This window comes from Fukomys damarensis, unplaced genomic scaffold (assembly GCF_012274545.1).
Source record: "Fukomys damarensis isolate Sample0158 unplaced genomic scaffold, DMR_v1.0_HiC HiC_scaffold_33, whole genome shotgun sequence".
NCBI classification, from domain to species: Eukaryota; Metazoa; Chordata; class Mammalia; order Rodentia; family Bathyergidae; genus Fukomys; species Fukomys damarensis.
This window is the reverse complement of record NW_022900945.1, coordinates 46,430,089-46,436,289: the sequence shown is the minus strand read 5'-3', so window position 1 is coordinate 46,436,289 and position 6,201 is coordinate 46,430,089. Positions and strand designations below refer to the sequence as shown.

The 6,201-nt window shown below is 35.6% G+C and overlaps 1 long non-coding RNA gene across 2 annotated transcripts in view; it reads left to right on the top strand.

Annotated features, from left to right (window-relative positions):
• LOC117284033 overlaps nucleotides 1-6,201 on the top strand; it is a 49,405-nt gene that overhangs the window by 3,832 nt on the left and 39,372 nt on the right. For both annotated transcript variants that reach the window (XR_004515118.1, XR_004515117.1), the window contains exon 2: nucleotides 5,995-6,184. This is a non-coding gene — a long non-coding RNA (uncharacterized LOC117284033). The remainder of the gene's footprint in view (nucleotides 1-5,994; nucleotides 6,185-6,201) is intronic.

Here is a 6,201-nt window from a genome sequence, read left to right as displayed (position 1 = left end):
GGTTTTTTTTTTTTTTTTTTTTTTTTTCTAAAATTGGCTAGAGTTTTCTCTATTTTGCTTACTCTTTTAAAGAACTAGCTCTTTGTATATGTGCTGCCACAGAGAGTACAAGAACTGGCTCTTTAATTCACTGATTTGGTGTGCGGTTTTTTGTTTGTTCATTCATTTGTTTTTTGTTTTAATTTCATTAATTGCTGTTCTGATTTTTATAATTTCCTTCTACTAGCGTTGGATTTGGATTTGGATTGTTCCTGTTTTTCTAGGATCTTGAAGTGCTCCATTAGGCTACTTATTTGGACTCATTCTGCCTTTCTGATGTGGACATTCACAGCTATAAATTTTCCTCTCAGGACTGTTTTCACTGTGTTTTAAGTTCTGGCATGTGGTACTGGCATTATCTTTTGATTCGTGGAAGTGTCTGATTTCTTCTGATTTATTCAAGAGGTTATTGTTTAATTTCTATGGTTATTTGCATAATTTCTGTGGTTTCTTTTGCCATTGATTTCATTGCACATGACCAGATAATATGCATGGGATAATTTTGATTCTTTTGCATTTACTTAAGTATGCTTCATAGTCGAGGATGTGGTCGATTTTGGAGAAAGTCCTATGTGGTGCTGAGAAGAATGTGTATTCTATTTTTGGGTGGAACATTCTGAAGCTATCTATTACATCCATTTCTTCAAAGATTTGGTCTTTATTGATTTTTTGGTCTAGTTTATCTATCCATTTTTGACAGTGGAATTTTGAGATCTCTCACTGTAATTGTACTGGTATTTACCTGATTTTTTTTTTTAATGTCCAGTAGTGTTTTGTTTTATTAAGTTGGACTTGCCAAAGTTTAGTGCATATATGTTTATAATTGTTACTGCTTCTTGTTGAATTGTCCCTCAAACAATATGCAGTGTCTCTTCTGATCAGTTTTGCCTCGAAGTCCACTTTGTCTGAAAGTAAGATAGTTACGACTGCTTTTTCCAGGTTTCATTTGCATGGAATACGTTTCACACCCTTTGATGTTTGATCTGTAATTTTCTTTTTGGATTAAATATGTTTCTTGTATACTGCATATTGTTCAATTTTGTTTCTTTATCCATTTGGTCAATCCGTGTCTCCTGACTAGGGAACTGAGACCATTCACATTAAGAATTACTACTGAAAGGTATTGACTTATTCTTGTTGCATTATTTTCCTGTTGCTGATTTCTATTTTGTGGGGGTTTTTTTCCCCTCTCTTTTCTGCTTACCTCCTCATCCTGCCTGGTGTATTCAAGCTATTGGAGTTTTGGGCTGGTTGGCTTCATGTCTCTTTCTAGGATATCCTTGAGAATCTTTTGTAGTGCTGGTTTGGTGGTCATCATTTTCTTGAGATGCTCTTTTTCATGGAAATGCCTTATCTCTCTATCAATTTTGAAAGAAATTTTTGTAGGGTATGAAAGTCTGTGTTGAAGATTGTTATCTTTTAGGGCTTGAAATACTGCACTCCAAGCTCTCCTGGCCTTTTTTGTTGAAAAGTCTCCTGTAATTCTAATGATTTTTCCTTTACAAGTGATTCTTTGCTTTCCTCTGATAGTTTTTAAGGTTCTACCTATGTTGGACTTCTGGGATTTTGACTGTGATGTGATGTGGAAAGGTTATTTGGGATTCTACATGCTCATTTATCTGTATGTTTAATTCTTTTCCTATATTTGGAAAGTTTTCTATTATTTCTGTGAACAGGTTTTTTTGTGCCGTTTGTGCTGTGCACTGATGTTTCACTTATTCTAATTAATCTTAGGTTAATCTTCTTTGCAGCATCTATCAGTTGTTGGATCCATTTTTCATGTCCTTTTGTTATATTTAAGGTATTTCTGAATACCTTGTCATTGAAAACATCCCTGTCTTCTAGTTCTGATATTCTGTCCTCACATTGGTTACTTCTGCTGCCCATATTTTCAACATAATTTTCAGTCTTTTGAATTTGTGTTAGGAATCTTTCCATGGATGCTGATTCTTTGTTAAACTGGTTATTCGTGTTGTATATCATCTGTTTAGCTCAATTAGCTTTTTATCAGTATCTTCGCAATCTCCCTGATTGCTTTGTTTATTACATCCATTATCTGTTATAGCTTCTGTGAGCCCACTGAGCATCTTATTGATCTGCTTTTTAATCTCTTCTGTTATCTTTTCAAATAATTTGGCTGTGTGGTTTTTGTTTTTACCTGGATGACACATGGGTCAGCTCTGGAGGAGTTGGGAGTTTTGGGAGGCATTTTATTGCCTTGTCTTTTCATGTTTCCCTAGTTTTTTGTTTTGTGCTTAGGTTTTTAGTTTCTTATAGTAGAAAGACTTTGTTGCCAGTGTGGATGTCTCCATAGTTGGACTGCTTTTTGAAGATGCATCTGGTTATCACTTACTGTTGTCCTTTACCTCTGTCTCAGTGCGATCACCTGTGTTAATTCGGGAAGAGAGGATGCATTTTAACTGGCTCAGCACCCAGTTTTTCAGGAATGGGCCACAGTGTTGTTGATGACACAAAAATAATCTGGATATTGGCACACATAAAAAACCTATTAATATGAACAACTATGCCTCACTGACAAAAAGCAAATCAGCAACAATATCTTCCAAGACAAACTAGATACTAACATGCCATAAGAACCAATAATGCACCACCCTTAACATAGAAATCTATAATTATATTAAAACACTAAGACAAACCAAATATTGACATACAGCAAATGTGATAACTGTACCTGCACTAATGATAAAAATGAATCCAACAGTAATAACACAGAATTAATTTATCTAAAGATTAATAACATTTAATATTATACTATTAAAGATATAGAGAGTTGGGAATGGGAGAATTCAAGAAGAAAAATTTGAAAACTTACTAAAAAATGAGAAAGAGGACAGAAAAATGAGACAAAGGAGTAGAAGGATATTTATAAAATTAGACAAAGGTAACCGAAAGAACAAATAGGAAATAAAAAGAAAAAAGAAATAATATGGAGAATAAAAAAATTAAAAGGTGAAAAGAAAAAAAGAAGCAAGGAAATAAAGAAAGAAAAAACAGGAAAGGGGACAAAAGAAAATTCCCTAAACCACATAAACCAGTGAAGGAGAAAGAGAGAAAGGGGAAAAAATGAAAAGAGAAATGAATCCAAAAACAGGAAAAAGAAAATTTTCTTTATATTTTTGAATGAGTGGTTTCTTTCCAGGATCCACAATTTCGGAGTCCAACAGGTCACAGTTGTCTCTTCCTACCTAGCCGTATAGCCTGTGGATTTATGATGTGTTCCCCTTATTCCAGAGGTCCCTCCGATTACCTTAGGCTGTGGCATTGTGCCTGTTGAGATGTGTCCTTGCTCACATTGGCAGACAGGGAAGGCAACCAGTCCTCAGAGGGATGTAGGCATCAGTGCAATGGTTCAAGTACTTGATGCCAGGACTGGCTTCTCACCTAGGAAGGCAGAGCCTGTGTCCTTCCTGGTCTGAGCTTAGACTTCTTAGGGGATCTCTTTCTAGTCCATTCCCTGTTTGTGGCTGTCTCCCATTGCTATCTTTCACCCAGCCACTGTGGGTAACACTGGAACCTGAAGTGAAGTTGTTTTTTGATCATTCTGAGTCCTAGATTTAAATAATCAGCCCTTTCCTGGAATGGCACCTGTTAAACATTCTCTGGCAATATGGCACTGGGTTCCCTCTCTGGCTGTTGCCTGCCTGCATATGGACCCTCAGACCACAATTCTGCCCAGTCTACCACTGTGTCTTCTTGGAGCTTCCAGCTCTGGGTCCTCACCTTACTTCTATGAAGTCAGGCTCATCTCCCCATGAGCCACAAGGCAGGAAGAGTCCAGAATTTTTTGTTTTCTCTGCTTTGTGGTCCATTTCTTCAGCCTGTACCTTTCAGTTTTCCTGTTAGCTCTTTCCTAATTCCCAGCAATCTACTTCTCTTTTATTCTTTGCCAACTTTGTTTTCCAGTGTCTGGATTTCATATCTCGGAAAGGCTGAATTTTGCTGCTGATTACCACTCTGCTGTTTTCTCCTCCTCTGGTTTCGTTTGTTTGTTTTTTATGAGACAGGATTTCCTTGTTTACTTCAGGTTTGCCTCAAACTTACTTTGTAGCCTAGGCTGGTCTTGAACTCTGAGTGATCTTCCTACCTCAGCCTCCAGCCTCTAGAATTACATGTGTGGGCCATCATAACTGGACGCTTTTTAAAAAATGTACCATAATTGAAAGTAATATGGCTTCCTTTTATTGGAAGCAAGACTTTTATAAACTCGTTCATTTTATTAAAGTGATCTGTATTATTACTGAGTCTTTCCTAAGTGGATCTATCAGATTTTAAGACATTTATCCAAATTTTCCAAATTATTGTTGCTTCTTAGTTTTTAAATTCTCTTTTTTTCTTGGTAGTTCAGTCCTTCCTCTTATCATGATGAAGACTCTTTTTTCTCTTTTAATACTTTTTGCTTTCATTTTGCCTAATATTAATTTTGCTGAATCATTTTGTTGCAATAACTACTTTCCCTGTAATCTTTTATTACTGTTTCATCTTTTTATTTTCATCCTTTTAGTTTTGTTCTTAGGCATGTTTATGAAAAGAGGACTTCTTTTATTCCATCCAATTTGATAGCTTTTGCCTTTTAACAGATGAGTTAAATCCATTTATATTGCTTATGATTGATATAATTGAAATGATTTCTACTATCTCCTTTTGTTTTTGCTGTTTGCCATTTACTTTAACTTTCTAGCCATCTGTTGGATTATTAAAACTATTTGTAAACTGCCTCCTTTTCTGCTGTTTTGAGAACCTTCAGAGCACATTATTATTTGTGTTCCTCCTATATTTTATTTATTTTTTCATTTTTTTGGTCCTGGGGATTGAACTCAGGACCTTGCACTTGCAGCACCACTGAGCATGGCATCACTGAGCTAAATCCCTGGCCCGTCCTGTATTCTGAACAGTCACATCTGTACAATTTTCAACAATGCTTATACTTTTCTGTTTGTTTTCTTTGCGAAATGGATAAGAATCTCTACAAGATTCCAAGAACATTGTGTCTAAAATGACTTGGAAGGACTTAAAGCTCTTGTATTCTGAAAACCTTGTTAGATGATTCAAGTAGTAACTGTCACCATCCCCAAAGCACAGATGTGGAAGATTCTTGTGAAGCTTTTTGATTAGAAAAAAAAAAAATTCCATTGTTAAAAAATATTATCTTTAACTTGAAAATATTAAGAGAGCAAAAAAGATATGATATGTTTTTGCAATGTAATAATAACAATTATCTAACAGGCCATTCCAAAATCCCAGTATCATTTACCTGCCTCTGACTTTGCTATTTGCTAGTAAAAAAAACAAACAAACAAAACTCAGATATTGTGAAGTTACAGGTCAGTGTGTAGGGTTTTTTAATAGTAGACATGTAAATGATGTTATTCAACAGGAAAATAATCTACTACTTCATTTCCCTATAGTATATAAACTCATTTTGTATCTAATCTAGCAATCCTATTGAACATACTTTTTCCCTGCAAAACCCATTTCCTGAAATGCTTTTAGAACCAGCTTTACCATCCTACCAGTTTCCGCATCAGCTATTGAACCGAATAAAATGTCTGACAGGGGTTCATTCTATTTTGAAATTAGAGTCATTTCTTTAACTTTTCATTTTTTTCTTGACATCATGACGTGCTCCACTTAAAAACCAATAATTAAAATTAATATTTTATGTGACATATAGTTAAATTAGTAAATTTAAAATGTTCGGTAGAAGCTGGATTATTTCATTTGGCTGTGTATATATTTTAAGTGTCTTTATGTTAAGAGGGCCAAAACCTCTTTTAGATACTCAGTTTATTCACTTATACTGGGACATATGCACCAGACGCAAGGTCTTTGTGAGAACTAAAGCTGTAACTGAGGGGTGTCTGACCCAAGGGCCCACAGGTTGGTTTGGCTACTTGTGCAGTGCTGAGGAGCTGAAGACTTTCCACTTTCCTGCAGGTGATGGGAACCCGAGGTCTTGTTCTAAGTTGGAGTGATGTGACTTAAATGAGATGATTAGACAGTAGATGATTTGGAAGCGGAAAACGTGTATCACACCAGTAGCAAGACAATTACAATGGCCGCAAGAAGACCCAGTGACAGCTTAACCTAGAAGAATGAAACAGGAATGGAGAAGTAAAGTCAAATCGTAAGTAAAATTCGTAA